This window comes from Petromyzon marinus, chromosome 25 (genome assembly GCF_048934315.1).
Source record: "Petromyzon marinus isolate PM22_M1 ecotype Great Lakes invasive population chromosome 25, UKy_Petmar_22M1.pri1.0, whole genome shotgun sequence".
NCBI lineage: Eukaryota > Metazoa > Chordata > Hyperoartia > Petromyzontiformes > Petromyzontidae > Petromyzon > Petromyzon marinus.
This window is the reverse complement of record NC_133691.1, coordinates 3,631,411-3,645,747: the sequence shown is the minus strand read 5'-3', so window position 1 is coordinate 3,645,747 and position 14,337 is coordinate 3,631,411. Positions and strand designations below refer to the sequence as shown.

General features: G+C 45.3%; 2 long non-coding RNA genes across 3 annotated transcripts in view; one reads left to right on the top strand and one right to left on the bottom strand.

The window, feature by feature from the left end:
* LOC142929129 (uncharacterized) overlaps positions 1-14,337 on the top strand; it is a 138,088-nt gene that overhangs the window by 109,153 nt on the left and 14,598 nt on the right. The window lies entirely within an intron of this gene.
* LOC116945962 (uncharacterized) lies at positions 1,393-13,192 on the bottom strand. Its single transcript, XR_012945292.1, has 3 exons — positions 12,387-13,192; positions 9,072-9,149; positions 1,393-1,818 (listed from the first exon to the last, which is right to left on the bottom strand). It is a non-coding gene; the product is annotated as an uncharacterized LOC116945962 (long non-coding RNA).

The following is a 14,337-nucleotide window of genomic DNA, read 5'->3' as shown; positions in this document are numbered from 1 at the left end:
CAAAGCCATTGAATGGTGAAATTGAGCCGTGGGTTAATTTGTATACGAGTGTAAAGATAAGCAAATACGTGAAAAAGTGGCTTCCTCGGAGGGTGCTAGGTCTGTAGGTCCGCCGTTTGGTAATTAATCACGAAGTATAATATGTTTTTGTAAAAATAATAATCATATTTAAAGGCTCTTAAATGCGCGGCATTCACCTTGTTAGGAGAGGCATGTTGTTGTACGATGTTGTGAGGGCTACACTGCAAACAGTATGCGTCATTGCAATAATGTACCCCAGAATTAGGAGTCAGGCCAGACTATCGGCCAATGTATGGAGAGACACATGCCCATAGATAGATAAATAGTCAGTTTCCTTGCCAACTTTTGAGAATAATCATCTGGGGAGGACAGCCGATTTTTTTTCTTTCTTTGATGGGTGGAAAGTCAGGGGAATGTGGAGGAGCTGGTGATGGTGAGTAAATCTATGCTCGACTGATTTATTGGCAAGAGTGGGCGGGTGTAGAGAAGGGAGGGAGCATGGGAAATGGTGAGGGAGGTAAGGATGTTGGGCCTTTGACTGGTGTCTAATCAGAATGAGGTTTTTTTGTAATGATCACGTGGAAAGACTGTTTCATTTTCACTTTTTTTGACCGACCCTCTTTTGTGGATTCTGGACATGTGGGGGTCTACTTAAGCCCATTTGAATTATGGGTCAAGATGCACTTTATAATATTAAAACACGTGTTTAGCAATGCTCTTAATCAAAGGTAAATAGGATGTGGTATGGAAGAAGAAGAAAAAAAGTATGCGGTTTTCAGACTTTTCATACACATTTACCGAACACAAACATTTACAATTGATCTAATATCGGCATATTGTTGTCCTTTCCCAGCACCTCCGATCAGCATGGTTGGCTACGTACAGTGCAAAAGAAGTTCAACATATGTACGTACGTGGGCATAAAACTACTGGTTGTTATTTCATGGTCGTATTCACTGTTCAGTAAGTGGACTAGGTCAGGACAAGTCATGATGGTCAGGTGATCGAGACTAATGATGGAGTGGCAGCCTAAAGAGGATACATCCCTCAGAGGTATGTCAACCGAATGTTGAACGTATTTCGCACCGTACGTAGCCAACTGCGCTATTAAGAGGTGCGGGGGGGGGGAAGGACAACACACTAAAACAGAGAAAGCAGTTCGAACGAAATTCCGTTTTCAAACTGGATTTAAAAGTGCCATAGCTCGCAGTGCCCTCCTAACCGTGGAGATGGAGCAATGAAATTGGCTCATGCACAGGTGCCCGATGGCTCTGTGAATCGCGAGACCATGGGTCATGGCCATGGTGTGCGGAGGCCTTCATCCAGCAGTGGATGGAGCATGGCTGATAATCATAAAAATAATGGTTATGGTTATTATTTGCAAACAGCTGCTGGTGTAGAATTGGCGGGTATTAAGGGAATTCAAAGTGAGCTAAAGCACAAAGAGCAAAACTCCATACGTAACAATAAAAAGAGCAGCAGGACATTTAATGTACCGACAAACTCGTATCAACGAAACATTTGACAGAATAATTTAAAATAATTTCCCAATTTTAAAGGGCAATTGCACTGTTTTACTGCATTGAAAATCACTGCCGATGCGCAACCATTCGCGTTTACTCACCTGCCACAATGCGCTGAATGTTAAGCCAGCGGCGAGGGTGAGATCGGCGGTCAACATTGACATTAGTCCAATCCCAGCAGGGCCAGACACCCTCCGTGGTGGAGGTCTCCTCAACGTCACCACAAGTCGTGTTATTCCACAGCGCTTCCCATTTGCTTCGCCACTGCGTTTTCCTGCTCCGTGAATGTTCCACCGTTGTACGTCGTAACGACCCAGCGGACACGGCACAAGTTTGGGGGGGTTTGCAAAGTGGTTTTTTTTTGAGCCAGAAATCTCTCAGGCAATCCCAAGGGATCATGCGGCGTATATCTCCAGTCCCTATAGCCACAGTTTCAATGGAAAAAAAAAACCAAAGTCGCCATAAAATGTGTAAAATAATGAAAGAATAAGAAAATCTAGGGCGACCGTCACTAGTTAGTGGATGAAACTTGCCGCGAATAATTCCCGTTCGTGTTTGTTTCACACGTAGCTCGTTATCCTCTTTACGTATTAATTGGTCGTCTTTTTTCTTATTACAAATCAATAGCAGCGGAAAATTGTATTTTTATTATAACCGTAGCAATGATATCGTAAGTACATCTTATTTCACGGTTTTTATTTCATTTTTAAGTTAGAATATTAAATCGGGTTACGTGGTTCAATGTTATATTAAATGAATCCGACCACTGTGCTTTCAGGGTATCGAATGAGATGTTTCAATGGGGAAAGTACATAGTGCATACCTCAGGAACACACAACAAAGTAAAAATGATGATTGTACATCTTGTGTCCAGAGGAAAAAAAAATAAGTTTCTGAGGTAAATATTTATCCATGGCCGCGCGCACGGACATCGTGATTAACGTTTGCAAATTTAAAGAGGAAAACAGATGAACTCGTGTTTACTATTGCTCATTGCTTGCAGATCACCATCGCAGCTTGCCGCTTGTCATTATATATGAGACTCATAGCCAGCAGAATCATGCCCTGTTCACCCTTCCCTTAGAGGCTTCTCACAACAGAATCCCAGTGGGATTAGCGATCAGGCACAACGATGTGCTGAAGGCAAGTGTCAGATTGTTTTTATTTATATATATATAAAACACACCATCGGAAAAAAATAATTCTGTGAAAGAGTAATTTTAAACTTCAGAACACACCTGCCAAATCCACACTTCTCCGCTTACCCATCTTCTCCAGCACCAGGTAGCAGACACGTTTACAAAGTTATTATCCCAAGACAAACCACTTGACATGCAACTTGAAACAGTACTATGACATATCATGGTATTGATTGTGGATCAAAGTAACCGGCCTTGGGGCAAGACGTATCGCTGAAAGGTCAAGACTCATTACAGAGTGGCATCAAAGGAGGGATGCATTCCGGTATATATCCACCAAGGAGATGGAGCGATTAATTCCAGAGTAGATCCAACAGCGGATAAATCATGGCCCATTACGACCATTTATTTGGGGGGGGGGGGGGGAGCAGTGGTGCGTTGATTAGTATTGCTTCAGATTTTTTTCGATCTTCGTGGGAAAAATATAATTTTGTGAAATCAAACAAGTGACAGCAAAACTTTATTCTGTGGAATAACAATCGTAATAATGGGTACAATGTTTCCCATTAATCCCCAGTGGCCCAGTCGTTATTTCACTGCACTGTGAGCCCAGCAAGCTGAGTTCAATGTTGTTGTCCGCAGCTGAGGTTCGTGGAACGTGACATCTGATCCACTCATTGCCCCCTTAGCTACCCCGCTGGCATCAAACCACGCTGACCAGCGTGCTGAAGTATCGTTACCACAATTCCCGTGGCTCTGTATGGAGTAGTGATTCCTTCACCCAGACGTGGATTGGCAAAGGGCTGTAAGTGATTCATATTACCATATGTTTTTTTTTCATGTATCCTTTGAAATATTGCGCGAAAATGAACAAATTGCAATTTCAACAGCTTGCGTGATTTCACAAGACTCTCGATAGATTACAACTTTTTTTTTCTGACTAATCAAGCTAATTTAAATTTGTGATGGCTTAGGGTCAATTAACATCATCGCTCACCGCCTTCCCTTCACAGTGTTTTCTCATAATCCCTGAGGCCACGCTCTCATTCTCCTCGCCAATCTATACACATGGCGTACTAGGGAAAGCCAGTTATGCAGTTCAATTGTGGGTTTGTTCAAGAAGGCCACAAGACCAAAATCTCCCACATGGCCATACATACAGACTGTTCGAGCAAGTGTTGTTAGTGCGGTACAAGAGGGAATGGTAGCGCCAGCACTATGCCTGGCAACCCTTTGTCTCGCCGATGCTGATTTTTTTAACACACCACACCAAGTACTAATTTAAGGCGACAACAACAACAACAACCGCCATTCGCCACTAAGTGGCGGTGACGTCACCACGACGGTTGTGCCAGGCTATGTGCACCCTGAGGCCACGTGAAGTGTCGAACGCCCGCTGGCAGGAGGTCACGGGGCAGACCCAGGTGCCACGGGTCGACTGACTGAGATGACTGGCTGATGCACCACCTGTGCCCCCTACTGTGCCAATCTGCTGTGCTTTAGCCACCCGGCGCTCAGCTCGTTGTTGTGAGCGTCGCTCCTCCGCCCTCCGTTGTTGTTGGAGGGCGACTACCTCCTACTGCCCAGTAGCATCCTTCACGAGCCTCCTCCACAGAGGCCGATCTTGACACCGCTGGTACCAGTCATCGGCAAGTCCACTCAGCTCCACGTCCTCCTGTACCACATCACTCCATCTCTTCTCTAGCCCGTGCCGCGCCCGCTTAGCCCCCTCAATCCGGCCGAACAAAAGCTGTTTCGACATGCGGTGGCTGGGCATGCGGGCTACATGACCCAGCCATCGCAGCCTTGCCTGCCGGAGGAGCTCACCGATGGGACCCTGCCCAGATCTTTCAAGGATTTGTGAGCTCCTCACACAATCCAGTCTGGTTAAACCCAGGATGGATCGTAGGCAGGCCAGCCTAAATGTTTCTAACCGACGAAGATGTTCCATTAGGGGGGTCCACGTTTCCCAAGCGTAGAGAAGGGAGGGAATGACCGTGGCCGAGAAGACCTGAAGCTTAGTGCGGAGCGACAGACCAGGTAGCTTCCACACAGTGTTACGCAACCGATGAAAAGATATTGCCGCTTGACTGATTCGGAGTGAGACCTCTGCTGTTAAACTGGAGCCAGTCAAAAGCACACTGCCCAGGTATGGGAAACTCTCCACTCTCTCCACAACTGCCCCATCACCGATTGGGAGTTGTGGGGGTGGAGGCGACACACACGCACGCACGCACACACGTACAATAATTTCTGAAAGTCTTTGGACGCATCATTGATCGAAAAGTATTCGCTGAAGAAAAAAATATGTTTATGCCGAGTGAATTTTAATCAAAATACTGGAATGCACGCCAATTCCATTATCCGATGCATACTATTTATATAAGAGCATGAACAAAGTAACCTTGTGATTATCACACAATGTGTGATGCGCTAATGGGTCCACAGCTTTGTGCATTCTAGCCTGTGGACACATCCAATTGCAAATCACTTAACGAACTCTAACACACATCCCTTTGTTTCCACGTTTCATTATGCGATATCATACACGCAACTTAAGCTGGACAGAAGCTGGTCACACCAAAAAAATGGCAACAATTTAATCTAAATGCACTTCGTGAACTTCACAATGCTCATGACCAAATCATCCTGAATCTATGCAGGCTTTAAACCTGGTTCGAATTTTGTTGAATACCATGTGTTGTAGGCTTAGGCTGTGAAGCGGTAGTAACAGTAATGGATTGCTGAATCTTATCACCATCGAGCTCTGAGCTTGACCCTTTCATTTGCGTGGGGTTTTTTGCAAGCTGTTACATTTTTACCTCCCACATGGAGCCAAACACTCATTCATGGAATGGGACAAAACCCCCAATGCAAGGACCTTCTTCAAAACGCATCTTGAGGCGAAGTTAGGCTTTCCCTGGGTAAATAAATGGTCGAATTATTATTAACATTATTATCATTATCACATCGTACTCATTATAACAAATGCACTGGACTGGATGTCCTAGTCTGTGAAGCATGGACATTCGGAGTCAAAACAACTCCATTTAGCCGTGCTGCCAGTGAGCTTGGAACCAAGACAGCACAGATGCCCCGGTTGGTGAGCCAGCTTTGCTTAATCCTTTGTGCGGCGTTTGTTTGTTGTGTGTGTTTTTTTTATGTTTGCCACGCACGAGCCGTGCGAATTGAAAGCAGCGGTGGCCCTCGGTGTCGCTCGTCGCGCGCGCCGCCACATCCGTCCGCCAGGCTTAGAAATCGTGAAAACTTCGCCAACAAGAAGAAGGAGGAGGAGGAGGAGGAGAACAATCTGAGCTTTGCCGTCGTTGGCACGGAGGCAAATTCTTCTTTTCATCGCGCAACCATGCGACGATGGCGCAGTCGCGATCGTGCCCATGCAGGTAGCCGTGAAAACGCATCCGCTAAGCAATTTACGAGAACAAAAGGTGCAAGGAAACGTAAACATGACGAGGAAAAGGCGCGCGTAATTTTGCCATAGTGCGTGCAATACACGCTCGGGTGTCATTGTTTGAAGAGGCGTGGCGGTGGGGAGGGGCACTACAGAGTCAATGTATAAAACATAGAAAACCAATGTTATTGTTGACTATTCAGAAGGGGGTCTAAACCTTCAGCGGGGAGGGGGGGGGGGGCTCGACCCCCTACGGCCCCCGCCCACCTCAGAATCAGGAAATGTATTTCCACTGGAGGAATCCTATGAGCCATAAAGCTCTTTTTTTCCAACAGATGCTCAGTAGTCACAGATGTCCACCGAGTGAACTGGTAGAGGAGTGCACGTTAGAGCACTGCGCCGAGCACCTCGCCATATGAGTTGAATTCCTGGCCTTGGCTAACGTCAGTGGCGAATAATATTTGCCACTTGTCATGCCCCCCTCCCCAACCATCGTGTTCTTCCACCCCTCACCAACTCACATTTAAGCAACATAGTGAAGTATGCATGTTGAACTTCTTTCGCAGCGACCGTGCTCATGGGAGGTGCAACTCTGGTCCAACAATCCCCATGAGCAACACGGCATGTGGAGGAGGCCTTCATCCAGCAGTGGATCGATAAAGGCTGCAAACTGTTATTCACTACAGGATAAAGTTGATGTCAGAAATAAATATTGTACTCGTCTCTGCTGCCTCGAAATCACATTGCACTGTTTGTTGCGAAGGAGTCTAATTCGCTTACCACGTTATATGTTTTTGCCTGCATTACGTATTCCATCGTAATCCTCGACATTTTTACTTTTGGTCGATAGTGAGATCGCATTAGCATTTTAATTTCTTCCAGATATGCTTTAAATGTTTGCGTGGTTTTAAATTAAAAGCACACAATTTACAAGATGTGCGTTTTGGTATATTTTACGAGGCTCGCGGAAAATATTCACTTATTATTAATTACCGATGCCCGCCACGTGGAGCTAGTTAACAATTGGCACGGTTTTCAACGCCGCTGCACGTGGGCGCACGCGACTGTGTTTGAGTCACTCACCTCCGTTCATTACCCAGCCGCGGCTCCGCCACTGCGAGGGCATAGCGCGCTCGTCGTTACAGCGTGCGAAAGTTTGACCGCCGATTTTGCCAAAACTGTGTCAGCAAGGTTGACTATGTATGGTACGAAAGAAGTTCAAGAAACATACATAAAATGGTCCCGTGAATCGGTGAATGTATGCCTTCATGTCGTAGCCTCAATGTTACAATTTACATACGATCGTTTTAATTAGATCGTATTTTTTTATTTTGTTTATGAGTAAGCAAATACGGTAAGCGGTATTTAAAATCCAGGTTTTTTTTTTTGGGTCACAATAAGCATGCATAACCTACGGGTTGGGATTAGGTAACCTCGTCGCGGCCTCCAATGAAGAACCCATTAATCTTACCACTGCGAACATGCAAGCAAATCACTGTGCACGCACACGCGTGGCGTAATTCCCTTAAGCCGAAGCAAGGTCGAGGTGTTAGGATGGCTCGTGGGTGCTGGGCGCGGGGTCAGCCAGCACCACTGAGGCCTGCGTTCAACAGCGGTTTCAGCCGCCCCTGATTAAACTGGGTCCCCAAGTAAGAGTGACTTGATGGACTCGCGCACGGGTCAACAATGAGCGCACACAACATAAAACTGTCACGTTAAATTTGGCTTTTCACTTAATTTTGGCTGGGTATGTAGCTCCGAGAAATAAAAGCGTCGACTCGATTGCCACGTGGCGAACATTTCCCGAGTGGGCAGGTGGAAAAAGTGCAGCGCTCCCTGAGAGCATGGGTAAGAGGCCTCTGGAAGGGATCTCGGAAGTAGTTCTGTGATACCTTCTTCTACAGGTCACTCAGTCTTACACAAGGTGATGCACCGCTCTTTGAGCATTCCAAAGGGATACTTTATTTCATGACATGCCAACAAAAAAAATGTTAAATATATTTACACGTGAAATTAACCAAAGCATATCCACTCTTAAAAGTAGCATTTCCAATGAAGATTTTTCACATCAGACAAGCCAAATATTAAGCAAGTCAAGGAAATGTGCAGCAGTCTTCTTGTTCATATTTAATCCACACGTCTTTTGGGGGCTTCAGATTTTCTGATGTCAAGGATAGGTAAAAACGTCGGACCAAACTATTTTTGAATTAGCAAGCACTATTCAGAGAAGTAGTATTGATGCCGAAGATGACGCTTTGAATTCAGCAGACATTCCACGTTCAAAACAGCGCCAAACTTAGCCAAGCGACAAGGAATAAATAAATAGAAACCTTACATAAGTGGAGTGGCCATTCTGCCTTCGCACAGCAAATATATGGTTCCCTCCCTGGAGGTAATACAACATGACTTGCTGTGTGCATAAAGATACTTATTTGTTCCAACCCTACCTGCATGATACAATATTAAAGTAATGGAAGCCTGATATACATAATAATACTAAAGTTTGTGTTCGAATGGGCTGCCCACTCAACTCACTGCCCGGCTGGTGAAGTCCGCAGCATTTGAACCACGTCGTGTAATTAATGCGCCCAGGTAAGAGAAGTGGGTGCAGGTCCATTGTCCGTCGGGATAGATCTCGTGTTAACATGATAATGGAGCTCGTCTATCCGCAATTGGGTTGACCTTACTCGCACGGTATTGACGATAATTAACCTTTTCACCGGTGGCGCTAATTCTATGCCACCGCTTGTCGCTGGTGCAATTCTTTTTGTTAATATCCTCGCTTTCATAATCTCGGAACGTAAATTAGCAGGCAGGTTTTGGTGTCATTATATCTGCCCGGGTTAAATGTCACTGTTTTTTTTTTAATATACCACGGTACGCATGTTTTACATTAGCGAGCAGGCGGAGGATGGCGTTACATATAATCGCTGTTTCGTTGCATGACATGGGGAAGGGTTAAGCGTTGTGTGCACAAACCTTTGTGTGATGGTAATGAGCTGCGGTGCAGAGGGTCCCTCCATCTCCTTTGTTCTACAATGTGAACCGTGACTTACTCTGGGGAAGAAATGCAGAAAAAGTTCACTTTCAATAATGTACACACACGGTTTCAAGTCGAGCAGTTTGCTTTGAAACCCAGCTGGTGAATATATATTTGCGTTTAAAAAAAAAAATTTATCTAGAAAGTTGGACAAGTTGCGAGCCATATTTAAACAGCAAAACAACATCCTTAACAGGGAGAATCTTATGGAATAAACATAATGTTCGAAATTTTGGAAAGCACTGCATACAATACTTTGAAATTGTCACTGTTCGGAGTCACCATATAATCTGATAACTTATTTTTGTTTACAATGTGGTGAATGGTAGCTCCTCTAGTGGCTGTAGGGATTTTCTTAAGTAAATCAATATGACACATACCCGTGCTGATTTTTTTTATTACCTGTATCATGAGTATCAATTGAATTGATGAATCCATTTATACCCTAAATTATGTGCGTATAAAAATGGCACCAGCATTCCAGCTCTTGACAATTAATCTACAAATTCAAAGTAAGATGCGAGAATGTTCCAATTTGTTTCATTGCATAGGATGACAGCTAATATCCCTTTTTATTGAATGATATGGAATGTGACATTTGTACATGGCTACACTTACATCGTCCTGAATATTCTGATTTCATGATCTCTCAAGCTAAGCAGATTTTTTTTAGCCTGGTTAGTGCGTTCATTGGTGATGGCCAGAGCGTGCCGTGGGTCTGTCGTGGCAGTGCTGAGTGTGACCCCCTCATATACAGCACGGTGCGGGATTTTCTCTCAGGGTTCTCTGGGTTTCTCCCACATGAAATCAGACTCTTAGGAGCTGCTTGGCCAAACATCTCATGGCAAGGACCCTCCTGGAGTCATGAGTCTCAGTGAGGTCTTCCTACAAATACTACTATTGAGCTCCTAAATGTCCATTGAGGACGTAGAAACATCTGGGAGAGACACTTTCCTCCTCGAGTTAAAAAGGTTCCACATGTTTATTCCTCGTTCAATGTAATCAAGAGGTAACACAAGTGATTATTATTAACGTAGACGCTTCAGCAATTGTACATTCCAAATGCAGATTCGCATAGTAACATGCAATATATAGGACTGTCCATGCACACATTCGCATGGTACATGCAATATATAGGACAGTGTTCATGCACACACTCGCATATTACATGCAATATATAGGACAGTGTTCATGCACACATTCGCATAATACATGCAATATATAGGACAGTGTTCATGCACACATTCGCATAGTACATGCAATATATAGGACAGTGTTCGTGCACACATTCGCATGGTACATGCAATATATAGGACAGTGTTCATGCACACATTCGGCTAAGTGATGTAATGCGCAATTACGACTTTTTGAATGCACCTTGTGAAACTTTTAAATAATGCAGCTCCTTCTATCATTATACATGCCACACACATTAAAGCACACGAGAAACTCGCTTTGTCTTGTGCATTTCTTGTTATATTGTATTCTGGCAGACGGCATTAACTATTAATGCTTAATAAATCAGTCGCTTTGTTAACGTTTTCGTTACGCAACAACCTGGACCCGATTCTTTCTATTTATCCAAGGAATTAAACGAAGGAGTTTGTTTTTACTCATTAATGGAACCTTTAGCGGAAAAACATTTCTGCGATGCTATCAATGATACGCGCGTGTGCGTGCCCCCCCCTCCCCCAAAACAATTAAAACTCCGCTGATCAACAATTCAGGTTCTCGGGCGGGAGTGCGATTGCCTTTTTCTCCCGGAGCCTCACGGTTTTTTTTGTAGGTTTCGGAGCTGGGCGGTCGTCCGTGACTTGAATAAAAGTGCAGCGGCAATTGGCACTTTCGCTGCGAGATAACCTCCCGTGTCTGGGACGGTGTGCGCAGGACGGGGGTTAACGCGACAACACGGCAAGCAGAAAGGCTCTCTCCGGGGACACCGCGTGTGGGTGAGACAGATAGGATGATGAACAACAATGAGAGCGTTAGGACCCTGAGACTTTCCTTTCACTAACCGTGGTTGGGGGCGTGTTCGAGGGCCCCAGGGATTGGGAGCCCGAACTCCGTTTCGTGCATTCTGACTTCCACACTCCCCCCCCCCACCACCACCACCACCAATGCATTTAGAGGATGTGAGAGTGGATACCGAGCTGTGATTTATCCGAGGCCAGATTCATTCATGTTTTTTTTTTAAGCAGGGCTACAAAGTGTAGATTCATTTCTCTCGATGGGTGACAAGTCGAGCGCAAGCACTTGCGCAGCAAAGTATTTTAAAATTAGCGGATTCTAGACGATTTCTTTTACTCATTATCAGTTTGCAGGATTACAAAAGACGTTCGTATTTATGCCGGCAGAAAAAAAAGTACCCAGGAGTAAGGATTGCATCACATCTATAACTATTTATTATAGGCTCTTGAGATATTTATTTTTCACACGCATATATATTTTTATATAAATATATATGCGTGTGAAATGCATGGAATTTTTTTTTAATATTCATTCTGTGTTGGCACTTTCATTTATGTATATATTAATTTAAGTGTGATTATTATTATTATTCATTCATGAAGATATTTACACACATGCAGTCGGGTCACTGGTCAATCCCATTGCACCGGGAACTGTTTGTCGACTTGCTTGAGGATGGAATGAAATCGCAGCACTCTTTTATTATGCGCCAGTTATTTATTTATTTTAGCACAGGAAAACGATATATAAATTGGACAAAGAGAGCAAGCCCTGCAATCTTCAGTGGAAGAAGTTGTGATTGACAACTACATTTCTTGAGAATCAATTCAGCTTCTCGCCGTTTAAAATCATCATCATCGGACTCTGTGCTCAGGCATTTGCCATACCATCTGTGTGCCTCCATCACTTCCCAGGCCTGTCCTCTCTTTTCTAAGGCCACTGCGACACCATATTTTTTTACTTTGGTTTTTCTTTGTCTCTTGGTCTTCTTCCCTGTCTCAAAAGACCATCTTGGTTCAATCGGTTTCCTCCATCCACCTCAAGTGACCAAACCACTTTAGCCTCGCCTGCTCTCCCCTTGAGAGCGGTTCTCTGTCTCCTGCAATGTCCCCCGTGTGTGTGCGTCTCTCTCTCTCTGTCATCCTGTACAGTCTCGTTGTTACCACCACGCTTAGAAAAATTCACGTTTCCGCCTCATTCATAGAGACCATGTTTCAGCAGCATATGCCAGTTTTGACACGTGGTATGATTTGCACAGGACTCCTGTGCACTTCTTTGGCGCCTACCTCTTATACACAGTCCGCTTGTGAGTTGACAGAGGAGCTGTTTTCTCTGTGAAGGCTGCCACTGAGTTATCTGCTTTGATGTTCTGAAAAGCCATAAATGAGCAATTTATGGTTTTTAGCAATTTATGCCAATTTAAGACCTCATTTCGTTTCATAGACAATTGCTGGGTCAAGCACTCTTAGCGAGCTCCTAGTAATGCCGGAATTTGCTAAAGAGTGGCTGGTGTGGTCAGCATCGTGCTGGTCAAGTCGCCCAAATGCCAACAATGACGGCCAAGCACGAGGCACCGGTTCGTACACCGTACGAATCGATCTGTTGGAGGTGCGGGACCAGGTTCAGATTCCATCCGCCACTCATGTGCTGCATCGCGGCTGGGAAATGGAACCCAGGTCAACAAAGTCACGGCACCGTGTGGCATCCATGGCGAATTCGCTACCGCTAACATAAACTATTTACGCGTCCACGATGAACACACACACACACACAAATAAAATGAGTGTCCATATACAACGAGGCACACACACACACACAGATGTGTTTCTGCATTGGGACTGACCCCACAGCCGGCGTGCCCTTTATAATGATTAATGGATGTGTGCAATAATCATTTGTATAGCATCCCTTTGTTGGTGACCCGGCGACCCCGTGCTGCCTTGTCTCGCCACTCAAGTCACTCCAGCGCATTGGGACGGGATTATTCCAGGTCAAGCAACCCTGAGTGCAATCGGGAGAGGGCCGATTAATAATTAAATAAATGGGCGAGCAAGTTGTTTGAGCCACGGAGGGATGGGACCGTTGGACGGGAATAAGGTGAAGGGGGCGGGGGAGGTGGTACGGATGTGGGGGGAGGAGGGGAGGTGTGGTAGAGTGGGTGGGGTGGGTGGGTGTGGGGCGGGCAATTGCGTGAGCCAGTGGATAAAAATTTATATATAAACGAGGAGATGATCTACAAAATAGGATTTCCACTAAGCAGGTTTGTGGCGGTGGCAGTGGTGGCGGTGGGCAGTGCTGAAAAAGCAATTGGGGTTGTAATGTGGAACGCAATTGCATCGTGGTGTGTGGGGGGGGGGGGGTAGATGTGATGAATCAGAGCTTGATTTTATTGAGGATTTTTTTTCTACCGATTGCTTTTTAATTACTCAAAGCAGCCAAGTCAAACCAGAATGATTGTCAGCTTCAGGGGCAGCCGTGGGGTTCTCTTTCCGGGTGCTCCCTAGAATAAGGCAGCGATAGAGCCTCCAGCTACAATATTCTACATCAATAATGCATGCAACTCTACATTGGCGTTCACACGTCCATATATTTACATGAAAACGTGTATACGCGCGTAGACAAATATCCCCCCACGTAGCCTTTGTAGACTCCTGGGGCAAGCGGTGCAACTTTTATTACGGCTCGCAATGGAGCAGTGTGGCAAGCACCGTTCCGGTCGCCTTTGCATCCCCATTGGCCGTGTTCCATTCCATGCCAGTGGCAATCCGTTCAGAAGCTAAATGCCAATGTCGAGGTCTGCTAGCCACGAGAGGGCTTCAGGAGAGAGTGTTGTTTGTCTTTATATACTTCCGAGAGATATTCATTTTACTCCTGCGTCAAGATACGGGCATGCCCCGGATAGGTTTCCGATACCGATCGCCACTGACGTTCGCTGTGACTTGGGAGTCAACGTCAAGCCACCGGGTTCGTAGTGCAATGTATGTGTACACGTTGAACTTCTTTCGCACCGTACGTAGCCAACTGTGCTCGTTGGAGGTGCGCTGACCACTGTGCCACTGCCGCCCATACTTATGTAATAAAACAATAATACGTCATACTGCCTGCCGATCTATTGGATGAAGACCTTCCCGTGCCACGTTGATCGAGGGCCTTTATTTTTGTTTCCCATGCTTTGCCGTGTTGGTCAGCGAGAGTTCGTGAAGGGTGTACTGGTGGTGCAGAACCTGTTCAGATATC